At 38.7% G+C, this 15,948-nt stretch overlaps 1 protein-coding gene across 4 annotated transcripts in view; it reads left to right on the top strand.

Moving 5' to 3' along the window:
• The window catches only part of CD3D (CD3 delta subunit of T-cell receptor complex), a 44,808-nt gene that overhangs the window by 4,895 nt on the left and 23,965 nt on the right, over positions 1 to 15,948 (top strand). The window contains exon 1 of one of the 4 annotated variants that reach the window (XM_085647407.1): positions 13,775 to 13,949. The exons of the other annotated variants lie outside the window; for them this stretch is intronic. The gene's annotated coding sequence lies outside the window, so the exon portion shown is untranslated. Of the gene's footprint in view, positions 1 to 13,774; positions 13,950 to 15,948 lie in introns of those variants that run through there. 4 annotated transcript variants of the gene reach the window in all.

The following is a 15,948-nucleotide window of genomic DNA, read 5'->3' on the forward strand; positions in this document are numbered from 1 at the left end:
TTTCTGAATTTCCATAATCGGAAAAGGACACCGTAATTCATGGAAGATAATGTATGATTTGGCAGCATTGAAATGGGAAATCAAAATATGCCAGTTTTAAAACAGGATAAAAGGGCTGGATGACAAGTTGAATCGGAATTCCAGTAGGGAAGATAATGATAGTTATAGGTAGTGATTCTGGCCCAAATTGTGACCAACTCGTAATCTGGTCTCAAGGATATGACTGGAAATTGCCATTTAATTCTGATGGGCCTGTAACTGATGTTACCAGCCGCACCAAAATGAGAAGCTCTGCAGATTTGCCTCTGATCTGAGGTGTTTTGCTCCTGGAGGTGAAAAAGAATCAGGTGAAATATCGGGTAGACAATCTTAGCGACAATGAGAAATTTTCAGTAGAATAAAATGCACAATTACAGATTTATTCACTAACTCTGCATATCTAAGCGGACTGAAAGGCCCCACTTGCAATCTCCAGTAACTCTACCCCTCGGTGCTGGTAACTCCATGGGGCAGAGGTACTGAGGAGATGATGGAGACCTGGTACTGAGGTCCCAAGTGTCTTCCTCAGATGCATACTATTAAATTCCTGGCTAGGAACCTTTAGATACACCTTAGCGGTGTTTATCATAAGGATGAATTAAGCCATCCTAAGTAAAATCCCACAGTCTATGACATATTGCCCAGGATCCTAATGTGTTTTAGACAGGGACACATTTTTTGGATGTGTTACCATCTTCTACTCAGGCCATACCTCAAACAAAAGTATCCTGTTGCGTATTTTTTTGGGTATATTTGACCATCTATCAACCATCACGCACCCTTCCTCTAAATGTCTATTTCAGGGTGTAGAAATCCGCATCTAATAGACATTTTTCAGCGCATTGTGGCCCTGCAATGCACCTGGTCGCTTTCTTTATTTCGCATTGATGTCTACCCTTGTCTACGCAAACTTAAATGTTGATTGAACTTCAGTCTGAAAAGGACATTGTTTGACCCTAAAATAGTTTAAATATATTGTTGCTCTTTAATATTATTCCAAAAATATTGTGATGTCCAGAATGTCATCAGACAAAAACTACAGGTAAGAATGTTGTTTCTTCAGTTTGTTTTATTAGTTTGAGTGTTCTAAATTAATATTTTGTAGTTAATCCTTTGTAATTCTTTTAGTACAGTTACTTTATTCTGTATTTGGTTGGAAATATATTTAAAGGATAATATTTTATTTCATTTGAAGTTTTTTTTATTTGTTTGAGGGATGTTGGATTTGTAGAGGTGTAGGTTAGGAAGTGTATAAATGTAAATGTGCATGTTATAATATTTAATAAATTGTTCATTACAATGTAATTGTTCGTTACAATTTTATTTTTTAATATTTAATTTTTTAAAATAGATTATTAATTATGTAAATGAATTAATTGTAATATATACAGGTTTGTGAATTTTTGTTATGTGTTCATTTTGTAATGTTTTATCAATTAGTATTTTTTATGATGTGTATGCATGAACAATAAGGAGTGTTCCAAATGATTTGTACAATAATCCATAGGCCTGTGTACTTCTTGCTGTAAAATTAAAGAATATTCACAATCCGGTGTCCACAAAGCAATAAACACCTTTAAAAGGACTGGCCATCAATATGGAGAAATACCAATTCAATAAAAAGATCACGTATGGTAGATATGAAGCTGGGACACCTAACTTAGGGGCTGATTAGGATGGCGGAAGTCCCGTCAACGCCGGCCCGGCGGTGTCGGGCCTTCCACCATCACTAAGCGTTTTACCCACTGCCCAATTAGGATGGCAGTGGGTACCGTGGTGGATGCAAAGTCTGTCCACCGCTTCACTGCCAAAGGCAATCATACCGATTGCCTGGCGGACGCTGCAGGGCACCTAAAATTGTGGTGGTGCCTAGCAGGCACTGTCCACCAAATTAGGATGTGGGGGGGGAAAAGGCCTTTCATGGCAGCGATGCCGCCATGGAAAGGCCAGCGGGGATTGGGTTTGGGGGCCCATTTCTGTCCCCCATTGTTTGGGGGGGTGTTGCTGCACTGGGGGGTACCATTTCCCTGCACTACGTGGCAGGCACCGCGTGGTGCCTGCCACGCAGTGCAGGGAAATGCAGTGCATGCCATTGTGACATTGCGAACGGTGCTGCATCCAGCAGCACCGTCCGCAATGGGTGCATCGGAATATGTGTGGTGAGACCGCCTCATTACTGGCGGGCGGTCCTAACCACCACAACGATGGCGGTCGGACTCATGTCCGCCCACCATCATAATGAGCCCCTTAGATTGAGAGAGTATATAGATCACTCTTATTTAATCCTCATGCTAGTGAGGAATGATGCAAAATATCTTCTATATTTTTAGCGCACTGCATTTTGGTTTGTGGCATGCAGCAATGATATCATGTCACTAAAACCTTGAATGACTAAATGAGCCAATCAGTTCTCCTTAAAATGAAACTTGAAAGTCTTATTGAATGAAATGTTCCTTTAGTCGAGATATTAAAATGTCCACGTGCATATTGCAGAGTAATTTAACTGTGATATCAGCTCAAGTGCAACAAACATCTAAGGGGCCGATTCCGATCGGAAAGCACTCCGACCGAACCAGATCCGGAGTGTTTTCCGACCGAGCCGGAGTCCTGCAGTCCAACCCAGCGAGTACGATGCGGCCGTATGCTGCCGGACTCGGTTCAGTCGGACTCCCATAGAAGTCAATGGGAGCCGGTCGTACGACGCGTACATGGGCTTCCGTTGACTGAATGGGTACGTCGCGGACAAGTGTGCCCCCTACAGTGGGTACGCATCAGTGCCATCCGCACCGTACATGCCTGTGTTGGGGAGACCCATGGGTCTCCCCCTGTGTCCGAGTCGTAGGGCTGCGGGTGACAGGGTGTCCGACGCGGACCCCAAAGGCAACCACTCGGACAATTTGCGAGCTGGACACTCCGGCTCGCACAGGCCGTCCAACGCGTGCATCGTACTGGCTCGGTCATGAATCCCATCCATTGCACGCCACGGTTACCTTATGACCGAGACGTACGGAGCGGTTCGGACCCGGAAACGACTCGGTCGGTGAATTTCATGTAGCTCGCATTGTACTTGCTCGCTCGTACAGCTGTACGAGTTGGCCGGAAACACGCATACAGCTTGTAGTTTTTCCGGCCGGATCGCGTTCGGTGCCCTTCCGACCCGGGTCGGAATCGGCCCCTAAGTATACATTTAATAGCACCTCTATGAACATTCTTATGTCTGTATGTGAATACTTAAGTAGGCTGCAACGTTGCCATCATATTAGTCCTGCTGAAATATACCACAACTGTCTATGATTACATTTTCATAGAATTGTTGTCTTATGGAATATTTTTACTTTATGCAGAATCACAGTGGCCCTGTAGAAAATTCTACTTGAGTCATTAGTTTCCAGCTGAGTTTTCTTTAAAATCATTACATGTCCCGGAGACATTTGATAACAGTTTAATTTAATCTTGAATTGAATTACTCAACATTTCGAATCAGAATTGAGCATATGTTGCATGTGTAGAACAGCTATCAAAATTGGACATGATTTTTTTTTATAACCAGCTGAATTCTATGAACAAAATTATACAGAATTGTTTAAAAATAGAACTCCTTACCTAAAATAGATCCGCCTTCTTTTTTTAAAGGCAGCATTGTATTGAAAATGTTTTTATACATTGCTTTTTGCAAGGCGTGCATATATTTACAGTGTGGAGTATTTTAAAAGTATGCATATTTTTAGGCGTGGCTCAAGACCACTTTAGCTGCCTATAAGAACGTGCATCATCAATTCCTATAACAAGAACAATAAGAAGATATGCAGAGAGAGTGGGCTTTGGGTCATTCCCTCTTTGCCACTGATTTTCATGTGTTTTTCATGGTTTTCCATTTCAGGGATGGACTGCCCATCAAAGCCATAGTGTTTATTGAATGGATACATTATCACATTTGTATTCATATTAGATTTTTGGTTTTATTTCTTTTACTCTGCTTTGGTAATGACAGGTTGTTGGCCTTTTTTTGTTCAAAAGGAGAAGATGTGTGCATGCTTAGGCCTTCGTTACGAATGGCCCAGAATAATTCCTGTTATGTCCCCAACCCTGGAATTACTGTTACAAGGGGTCCCATTGTTAGAAATTGAGTTTCTGGTTGGCAGAGGTATGCACCCTGTCCAAGCAGAAACCACAATCCTAGTCGGGGTAAGTCACACACACACCATAACTTAACCTGTGCTCATCCCCTGGTAGCTTGCCACAGAGCAATCAGGCTTAATTTAAGAGGCAATGTGTAGAGTAATTATGCAGCACACCTAAAACAATAAAACAGTGAAAACACCACTCAAAAAGAGACCACACCAGGTTAGAAAAACAGAGCTTAATTTAATGAATAAAATAAGACCAAAGTAACAAAAATTCAATAAGTAGAACCGAAATTATGAATTTTTAAAGCATAAACTGAAATATAGTGCTTATAAACATAAAGAGCCAAGTGGGGCTATCTGGTCGTACTAGACTGGGACAAATCCAAAAGTTCAGGCTGACCACGATGGAGGGCGAGTCGGATACAGGGACCAGCTTTGGCCTGATGAAAAGTACCTTGGTTGCTTTATCACCAAAGACGAGATGTGGGATGCAGAGAAGGCAACGCGTCATAGTCGAAAACAAGATACAATGTGTTGTCATCGATCTGTAGAGTGAAGGTGATGCATCAGTTCTGAGCCGCGCAAAGTCAGAGATGCGTCAGTAATGGTGGCGCTGAGCAACACAGTCAGTGATGCAATGGAGTCAATCCTAACAATGGTGACAATGCGTTTGTTCCGAGTCCTTTGCGTCAATGGCGCTGCATGGAGTCTGCTAGAGCATCATTTTAAACCCACTTCCAAGGGCCCAAGACTGGACTGGCACCACTTGGCAGGGCAGATCAAAGATAGCAGAGTCCCAATGTTGAGGCAGGTGAGTTGGAAGTATGTTATGTCCCTTCAATCAGGAAGCAAGCAAGCAATCCCTTGGGGTCTGCCGGAGCCTTGACTGTGCGAGCCCAGCTCCGAGCTTACCTGATGAAACCGCCCCTTTCTTCCCTTTACAGCCACCGGACACGGAGCCTACCCAGGCCGGATCCTCACCCTCTACCGCTTCATATGCCTGGCCCTTTAACACGGACACGGAAGCTCCCACATCCAGCCTCTGGGGGCGGAGCCACACAACGGCACTATGGGATAAAGACTTGGCAGCCTATCCCGGAGAGCGAGAGACACGGAAGGAGGAAGACGCCGTGACAGCCGAGCGAGAGAGAGAAAGCGAGCCGGAGTTCTCGAAGACGTCCGCAGTTCCTGGTGACGGGGAGCCTGGAGGCCAAAGTTCCTGTGATCCGCCCAGCCGCGTTCCCGGAGGGACGTGGCTTGACCAGGTGAGTAAGCGCTTGCGGGGGAACCAGGAGACGGGTGGTGGGTCCGTGAGGGTAGGGGCTCCGCTAGAGTGAGCGCGTGCTGGTTGGTGAATATACTTCAGCCCCTACTTCTCTGCGCGACCTTGGTGGTAGTTTCCCTCCTCACAACGCCCTGAGAGACCCTGGTATTGCTGCCCTCACACCCTCTCCTACTGAAGACGATCAAAGAGCACTGTAACCCTAAAACGTGCCGTTTTTCTTCTTTTATTTCACATATATCCTCCCACGTTGACCCGGCTGCCCTGACCTACGCCCTGAAGAATAAAGGCCCCAAGGAGCAGCACCCTGGGGGACAACGTATCCGCGAACGGACCTCGTGGGAGTCGTCCCTTCGTTTTGTTTTGCTTCCCTGCCCTATGAACCTTAAACTTTGCATATGGGACTAATTCAGTAATAAATAGTATTCCTTCACGCAACTCTCGTGTGGCACGCTTCCTTCCTGCGACAGGGTCACTCTGGTTTTGGGTTCGGGTGCTGTGGGTCCAGTCCTTCTCATCCAGGCAAGAAGGGCAGCAGGTTAGCACAATAAGAAAGCAGTATTTCCAGAGCAGCAGTCCAGCAGAGTGGCAGTCCTACAGCAGCATAGCCATCCTTCTACTTGGCAGGGTATCTACAGCTACAGAAGTGTACTGAAGTGGTAGGGTCATAAGTCCAGTACTTATACCTAGTGGTGCCTTTGAAGTGGGGGAGGCTCGAACAAGGGCTCTGAAATGCACAGAGATCCTCCATTCATGCTCTGGCTCCAGACTTCACCACAGGACATAAATTTAGTTTTTGCCGTATCAATTTAATATGAATATATTCCAGAGTCTTGAATCACAAATTTAAAAAGCAGTGACATTATAATCCAGGAGTAGACAGCTTGGTGTAACAATCCTCCTTTTAAGCGTTGAACCGGCAGCCGACACGTGTTTTGTTTCATAGAAACTTTTTCAAGGCTACGATCATTGATAAAGAAGGCGACCAAAAAGTTGTATAGAAATGTCCAAGTCTTGTATTGGGGAATCGTCTGTCCCTAAATATATTATATACTCTTTGTCAGAACAGAAGACTGAGTCACGTATTTTTTGTATAAATCCACTGGTTGTTTTATAGTTTTAGTAGTCACAGAAACTAGGGCTATGATATGCCCCTGTAGTATAAAAGTCTCCCTCGCGGTGCAGTCGTTCCAAGTATTATCCCTTTGTGTGGGACAGGACACAGCCTATTCAGAAGTAAGTGTGAACCCCCCCATCCTGCACAGGATGGCCCATCAGGATGTGGATGTCCCATCAAGTCACACCTTAGCTCCCTTTGTGTGTGGCTGTCTAGAAGGAATGCACAAAGCCCAGCTGTTATCAACCCCAGATGTGTATTGAAGACAGGCTGCAGGCAAACAGGGCTAAGAGCAGAAAAATGCCATCTTTCTATAAGTACCATTTTTATAATTGTAATAATAAGTTTGACTTTACCATTAAAGAGGATTTATCACTACAATTTCATAGATACTAAACATGACCGATCTACCTCATTCCAACTGGGAATTACAGCTTATTAAATGTAAGAAGGAATCCTCAATGTTAACCTATGGGAGGGGTAGGTCTCACAGTAGTGAAAAGCTCTTTTGGGACTTTTTTCACTACCAGGACATGTAAAACTTAAAAGTACATGTCCTACCTTTTAATTACACAGCACTCCACCCTATGGGCTACCTAGGGCCTACCTTAGAGGTGACTATGTGCGATAAAAGGGGAGTGTGAGGCTTGGCAAGGGGTTTTAAATGGCAATTCAACTTGGCTGTGTAAAGTGCACACACAGGCTCTGCAGTGGCAGATCTAAGGCACGTTTTAAAGTGCTTCTTAAGTGGGTGTCACTATCAGTGGTGCAGGCCCATTAGTAGCATTTAATTTACAAGCCCTGAGCACATATAGTGTACTTTACTACTGACTAGGTAAATTAAATATCTTAAATGTGGATACGTCAATCAAACCATCTTTAGGGAGAGAGCACATACACTTTAGCACTGGTTAGCAGTGGTAAAATGCCCGGATTCCTAAAGCCAACAAAAACAAGATCAGCAATATTGGAGGCAAGCAAGCAAAATGATTGGGGGAAGACCACCATAACGCTGACAGGTCTAACACCCAGTAAATACAGGAGTGAGGCAATAACAGGGATTACAAGTTTTTGGGCGATAACATGTGGGAATTGGCTTCTCCACACATGTGTCTGCATGTTTTCCCCTGTGCTTCACACGAAGATCTCAGCAGTCCAAAACACTATGTAAAACACCACATCTTATAATTCATATTGGCCTGGTAACCGAAGTTACCACGCATATTGGAATTAATTAGCCTCTTGTAATGAGGGCCTTAGACTTTCAAAAAGATTCAACAAGGCTACTGGCCCTTTCTCATAAATTTCTTGTGTGCAATATTCTGCTCTTACTTAAAAGGTAAGTAAGAGTTTACTTAAACCATAGACTTAATATTCTGACTCTTCTAACAGAGTCTGTTTGTCATAAGGGCCACTTCCGAGCATCCACGTTGTTTCTGCAAAGATATTGCTTCAGTATAGCATTTTTATTGTAGGGCGGCTAGGGAAAACACATGCAAAGTCAACCAATTATTACTTAACACTTCCTCTAATAAAAAGTCAGATCTATTAGTTTTGCCAATGTTTGTCTAAAAGTGTGAAGATTTTTTTGAAAATGTTCAGAATTCAGTTAGAAAATGTGCTGAATTCTTTTTTTTAAGCATACATAATTATAGTTTGAAAATGAGAAGACATATTTGAAAAAGTGTGTAATTGCAGTTCAATTCATTTTGTTTTGATTAACAGGATTATTGTTAAAACTTGAGAGTTTGTTGGAAAAAAATCAAAAATAAAGTATTATTTGTAAAAAGATTTAAACTTGATTTGAAAACCAATGTAGATTTTTTTTAATTTGTAGAAATATTTGAAAACTAGCATTTAAAATATGCATGGAAAATAGAGTTCAAAACTACACACACATCTTTAAAAAAGTGTACAAGGAAATATTCATATTTCTATACAGCATTATTTTTTATTGAATTTTAAAAAGTGTGTATAATTATTTAAATAAATGTGCAGTGCAGTTTTGAAATGTTTGCAGCATTCCTTTAAAATTATGAAACGTTATTTTAAAAGGTATTCAGTATTGTGTAAAAATGCTCCAGATTGTCGTGAAAAAGAATGCATTTTTTTCTAAAAGATAAATAAAAAATTGAACTAGGGCCTTTGATTAAAACAAATTGTGTGAAGTATAATTCGTAGAAGTCCTCAGCCATCATTAACAAATATAGAGGATCATTTTTAACAGTGAATGTATTTTTTTTATCTATTCTCATTTCTTTTAAATGAGGACATTAATATGTTACAGAACTCCTGCTTTTTTCAAAGTGGGCACAACTTTCTTTAATCAATGAACAGAATTATTTACAAAATGTGGAAGTATTTTAGATACCGTGGATAATAATGTGTTTAAAGCTACAATAAAAGTGCTGATTTTTTTAGAAATCTAATTGGTACTTATAAATGAATATATCATTATTTACATTTGCATAGCAAACCATCTTCAATTGTAGATGCTAGTCAGCCACAAATATTATTTTTGGTTTGCAATGTACAAAGAGTCTTCATTTAAATATAAGAAACAAAATACATTATCTATTATGTATTTAAGAAGGACCAAAAGACCAAAAATGTATTTGAGTGTTGTGGTAAAGGGGTGCGTGGAAGTGGCAGAGAGTGATATTGCAATCTCTCATACAGACTAAATCAGCCATCGAAGTCCCAGGACCTCATAAATGAACTCGCCCTTTAGCCTCATCCTTCTTAATAGTCAAATAAATCCTTGGTGACTTTAAGTATTCTTAAAATATATGGTAGGTTTCATTTTTGAAATCTATAATATGCTACCTACATTTTTTATTTTTCATATATGATCTTTTGTAATTTTTCCATGTATCATAATTCTTGGAGATGATATCGCCCCTATAAATCATGGATTTTCAAAGCAATACTAACAAGACAAACACAGTAATTATAAAATATGATAGTGTGGTTCATGCTCAGTGTTAAATGGACTCACCATCCAAATAGCTGGCCTTTGTGAAAAATTTCCATCAAACTGTTCAGCATAAATAAAGTATTCCCTTTCCAGCCTATATAAAATTGTAAATTAAAGCCAACCCTATGGGTTTGGATACCAAATGCCGTGAATTCCCACTGATGAACCATTTATTGTGTCATTCCACCCTTATACGTCACTGCGACATCGGTGGCACTGTTTTCCAATAATGGTCTTCTTTATTTCTATGTTCCAGTTTCGCGAACTTCTGTTCTATACTGTTATTAAAAATTGTGTGTGAAAAATGTAATTTCTAAATGCTCACCAGGATGAACACAAGCTCTTTTATTTTGTTCTTAGCTAACATTTTGTATCATGGGCTCTGGCGTCTCTTTTTTTGTAATCTGACATTGTTACAAAAACAAAGTTTATTTTTTGTGTGTCTTCGCCCACCTGGTACTGTTACATATTCTACATATTTTGTTTTAACTAGTAATTGGCTTCTGTTACCTATGTTTCTCGCTTGAGGGAAATGTTACAAGAACTGGGTATAAGATATAACCACAAATTGTACAAAGCTTCGGCTGTTGGGCAGGGGTTTCCGAGCAAAAAACATTTTTTTACTTTGCACCTGGCCTAGCCTAACTTTTGAGAATCAATGCGCTGAATATATTTCCTGAGCTTACTTTGTAACCACAGATGTCAACGAGATTAATGTTTTTTGCAACTGTCATAGGCACCTATTGTGTAAGAAATGTATAAAAAGCTTGTAAGACTTCTGATAGTCGTTCACCTGCACTCTCATGGCCATTGATTGTGCTGAGGGTTGTCCGTGTGTGCCCACTATAGTGATAATAAATATTGGCAGATTTTCAGTTACCTCCAACTGCTGATCTTCTTTATGTGAGTGGAGAAGAATTTTGTGTTTCCACAACTGGCGACCACAAAGTGACCTCTCCGTGGGACATCCAACAGGCTAAGGACAGTGGTCGAGGAGGTTTGCCTGGCCCCTGCACAGATGAGACAGAGTTTCTAAGCAGCTGCTATCTGAAGTCTCGAACTGAACCTCCCGACAACAGGATCTCCCCGGCAGAGGTCCCTGAACTGATCTTTTGGGAGCAGACATTTTGTCTGAAGACTGGTGGTCGGACGTTGGGCAAGGATTGAGATATTGGTGATATTGTTGTAATAAATATTGATTGTTGTCATATATTTGGTATTTGGTATATTGATAATAGTGGCTTGTGCCAGAAATAGGAACTGAGGATATTGTTGGTTTAGAAATGCATTTCTAAACATTGGGGCTGTTGTACAACTTCAGATAACAAACTTGATGGTTAAAAAGGGAGTTGCTGTGAACTTATACAACAGATTTTGGAATAAGTATACTGAAATGCTGTTGCTTTTATACAACAGATTTTGGAATAAATAAGGATTTGGAGTTCCCGACAAATGGTACCTTTGGTATTTGGAGTTCTCCATAAGTGGAACTTTTGGTTTAGTAAAACTGCTGTATTTGTGTGAGTATTTGGAAAAAAAGTTTGAACAACAATGATTGAGGTTTATGAACTTTGGACATACTTTTCTTTTATTGTCTCTTTACCATGAAAGATAGAAAAGAGAAGGGAGAAAACAGGGGAAAAGTATTTACCAAAAGGCTAGTCTAGAAACTAATACAAAAACTACAACAAATAAGGCCCAGGGAGAAGGTAGACTGGAATAAAGTGACTACTTGTAAATAGTAAGATGGATGAAATATTTAAATTGCACCGTGGACAAGATATGACGACGATAGCAGACTTACACATTTTTACCACTCAACTTATTAATAAACTAAATCCAGAATTGAGAGACGCAATACAGACATATGTGAAAATACGCTGACTACTTAGACACCAATTCACTTACTGACAATGGCAGGATATTATGAAAACAAAAGAAATGCAGAAAAGAGTAAATAATCAAAAGATGAGAGATTTGAAAAGAACCTGTTTAAAGCAACAAGTTTTTCCTCATAGGGGAAGTTCGTTAAACAGAAGAAGTTATCAGAAGGATGGGGTACGTGAAAGAGGGGTTGGCCGAGCTGCTTCACCTCTGGCGCAACAGAGAACAGGATTAGGTTACAATACATATGCCTATTGTTTACAGGAAGGTCAATGGAAGAGTGAGAGTCTGTCTTTACAAGGACAGAATGTAGGAGGACAAGAGGCAAGAAACAGAGAAAGAAGAAGAGGTCGAGAAAGAGGACGATTTAATAGTGAGGGTGCAGGACAGGCACAGGACAAAAGCTACTTTGACAGAAACACTAAGGTATATTGCACACAGGACTACTCAGAGGACAGAAATGTCCATGAATAGAATGCATGAAGGTGCCCAAGAGAGAAAGAGGAGAGAGTAACTATACCTGTAGATTCTTCTGGACTGTATGATAACATAACAGTTGCAGGAAAGGAAGAACGATTTGTATTAGATACGGGTGCCACAAACACCTCTATGGTCCACCGATTGCTCCCCCACGTTCCTCTCTTGGGAAAAATAATAGGTTGGTGGGTTATTCTTATACTGTTACAAGTCCCATATCTATGCCCCTTGATTTGAGCATTGGCCCTATTACAGTACAGATGTCCTTTGTGTTAACTGATAAATGTTCCTTTAATTTGTTGGGATTAAAAATATTACAAATGATGTATGCAACAATATACTCTACTCCATTGGGTGTTTATTTACATTGCAGAAAGGATGCATTTGGCAAACGTTTTATGGTTAAAGGACAACAAGATATGCCACCAGAATTGTTAAATATTGATCCTAAAGAATGGGCGTGAGGTCCAAATGACACTGGTTGTATGCAAAAGAGCCTGTGAACGTTAGAGTTAAACAAAATGCCATATTGTGTAGAATACCACAATATAAAATATCCAAGGATGAAGAACATAGTCTGGAAAAAGTAATGCTGTATTTATTAGAGAAAAAAATAATATGCACAATGGCTGGAAATATGTTTGTAATAATACCTCTTCGGCTTTAGTTTTCAAGTAAGCGCTATGTATTTTGTAGAGCACCCCACATAGAAAGTGCAAATATTTACAGTGAGGCTTTAAAAAAAACAAATGAATGCATATAAATTGCCGACTGAAACAATGCTGTTACTTATCGTACATTATTATCGTTTTTATCTTCACATGGACACAAAGTTTTGCTATCGAAATTGCAATATTGTCAACAGGAGGTTACCTATTTAGATAACCTCCTGTCGAAAATGGGATGACCGGATCGAAAAAAAAGCTGTACAAAACATGCTTCAACTATAAACTCAGGAAGATGTATGCGCATCTTTAAGCTTGGTCTCATTTGACAGACAATGGATACCAAATTTTTCCCTGAAAGCGTAAACGTTGTTGTCTTTAATGCACAATTGTATCAGTGACCCAGTGCCCTGAAATCCAAAACATCAAGAAATTAAAAATAGCGCTTTGCAATTCACCAGTTTTGTGTATGCTAGATTATATTTAACATTTTGCTTTTTTGTGCACTAAAAAGATGGTTATGCTTTGGCTGTATTAACACAGAAAAACGTAGAGAAGAATAGACAATGTGCATATTTTTCCTCAACATTGGACAAGGGTAGTAAAAGGACCACCAAACTGCCTTAAAAACAAAAACAAAGTGGCTGTTGTGCTAAAACGGGCAGATTCAATTATTCTTGGTCATGAGGTTACTGTATACGTACCTTATTCTGTGGACATCTTATTGAACAAAACAACATGTGACATTTGACCAGCAGCGGTCCGTGGAGGGAGTTCCGTGGGGTGGAAATTGTTTACTTACCTCCAATTATGCATGTTCCGGTGTTTAGTGCCCCCCACCCTGCCCCCACACCCCTGCCCCGCCTTTCCGCCCCAGGGAACTCCCTCCACGGACCGCTTCTGCATTTGACCAATGCCAGATTAACTCATTATGAATTTACACTGATGGCGGCAAATGTTGCTTTAATACAGTGTACCATCCTTAATCCAGCCACCCTGACGGCTCTGCCTTTGGAGCAGGAAGAAGGACAGCCCAATTATGTGATTGTCACTGCAACAGGAACACAGGGTCGGGTGGATTTGGTTGCTACGCCACTAACACTTGTAGATGGCGCCCTTTTTGTGAATGGCTTTTGCCTCAAGAACCCAGATGGAACTATCTTGGCAGCATATGCGATCACAAAAAAAAAACAGTGGTAGAAACATGTAAGATAGAATGAAACTAATCACAAATTAATTAGTGTTTGTGAACTATCTGAAGAGGGTGCTGGGACAGAATATTGAGTTGGAAATGTCGACATACACAAATATTGAGTTGTAAATGTCGTGATTCAGAAATATCGACAGCAAGAATATTGTTTTCAAGAACATCTAATTTAAGGTAAGAAATATCATTTTTTTAAATATAGAAGTCATTAATATTGTTTTCATTAATATAAATGTTTAAAATCTCGATTTTTTAATTAGTGTTATGTATTCTAGCTTATATTTGAGATGTATGTTATGTATGTCTTTTGGTATAAGTATTGTTTTTTTTTTATATATATGTGTTAAGTTTTTAGTAGTTATGAATTTAATGTTATTAAAATTTTGTATTTTTTTGTTCCGTAGAGGGTTGTGGGTGTCTAGGGGAATACGGTGGGAAGTAATTTATTATAATAAATTAATTACTTTTTTATTTATTTAATTTAGATTTTATAGCGTTAATTTTGGGAAGTAATTTATTTGTAATTAATTATTAATTGGTTATTAATTAATATTAATTAATTTATTGATGATTAATTATGGTAATTGTGTAATTCTTTTTAGGTGTGTGTTGTGGGGTTTATAGGGGTGAAGGGTTTGGAAGTAATTTACGTTTATTTAATAAATAATTTGTTGTTAATTTATATTAACTAATTAACTATGGTAATTGTGTGATTTTTTTAGGTGTGGGTTGTGGGGTTTATGGGGTAAAGCGTGGGGTGTAATTTATTTTTAATTAATTAATAATTAGTTCTTAATTAATATCAACTAATTGATAGAAAATTAACTACGGAAATTGTGTAACTAATTGTAGGCACGGGTTGTGGGGTTTATAGGGATAAAGGGTGGGAAGTACTTTATGTTTAATTAATAATTAGTTGTTAATTTATATTAACTAATTAATTGATAATTAATTATTGTAATTGTGTGATTACTTTAAGGTGTGGCCTGTGGGGTTTATGGGGTAAAGGGTGGGAAGTAATGTATGTTTAATTAATTAATAATTAGTTGTTAATTAATATTGCTTAATTATCTGAAAATCAAATATGGACTTTGTGTAATTAATTGTAGGTGTGGGTTGTGGGGTTTATAGGGGTAAAGGGTGGGAAGAAATATTTGTTTAATTAATTAAAAATTAGTTGAACATTAATATTAATTAATTAATTTGTATTTAATAAGGGTATTTGTTCATTTTTTTGTGAGTGGATTTTATTGTTATAAGGGTACAGGGTCAGGAGTAAATTAATTTTCCTTACTTTATAATTAGTCGTTAAATACTGTTAGTTTTTAATTGAAATAAGTTTTAATTGTGTAATTAATTTTTTTACAGTTTAATTTTAGCTGTGGGTTGTGGGGATTATAAGCATAAAGTGTGGGAAGTTAAATAATTTTTATTAGTTTTAATTCGTTTTTTTATTAATAATATTTCTTTACTTGGTAATTAATTATGTTAGTTGAGGAAGTACATTTAATCTAGATGTGGGTTGTGAATTGTGTGGTGTTATAGGGTAGTAAATAAAAAAGTAAATCTATGTAATATTTAATGTTTTTGTTTCTAAATAATCTTTAATACAACATATTTATTTTTTCAGAAATATTTTACATTTTATTTATTATAATATTTGTAGGTATTTGTTATATGTATTTAACAATATAATTTTTTTTAAATTAAGTATATTTTTTATAGTTTTTAACATATTTATATCTTTTTTTATTTATTTAGTTTTAAAAATATTTGTATTGTTGTTAACATGTTGTTGTTTTTAATTTTGAACTGACTGGAGTGAGAATAGTAATTTTTACCCCTCCGCTATCCAACACTTTCCCTACTTTTACAATTATTGGAGTGAGAATAGTACATTTTATCCTGCCACTATCCAACACTTTCTCTACTGTTGCACTCACTGGAGTGGGAATAGTAATTTTTACCCCTCGGCTATCCAACACTTTCCCTACTGTTGCACTCACTGGAGTTGGAATAGTAATTTTTACCCCTCCGCTATCCAAGACTTTCCCTACTGTTACACTCACTGGAGTGGGAATAGTAATTTTTACCCCTCAACTATTCAACACTTTCTCTATTGTTGCACTCACTGGAGTGAGAATAATAATTTTTACCCCTCAGCTATCCAACA

Source organism: Triturus cristatus, chromosome 3_2 (assembly GCF_964204655.1).
Source record: "Triturus cristatus chromosome 3_2, aTriCri1.1, whole genome shotgun sequence".
Classification (NCBI taxonomy): Eukaryota; Metazoa; Chordata; class Amphibia; order Caudata; family Salamandridae; genus Triturus; species Triturus cristatus.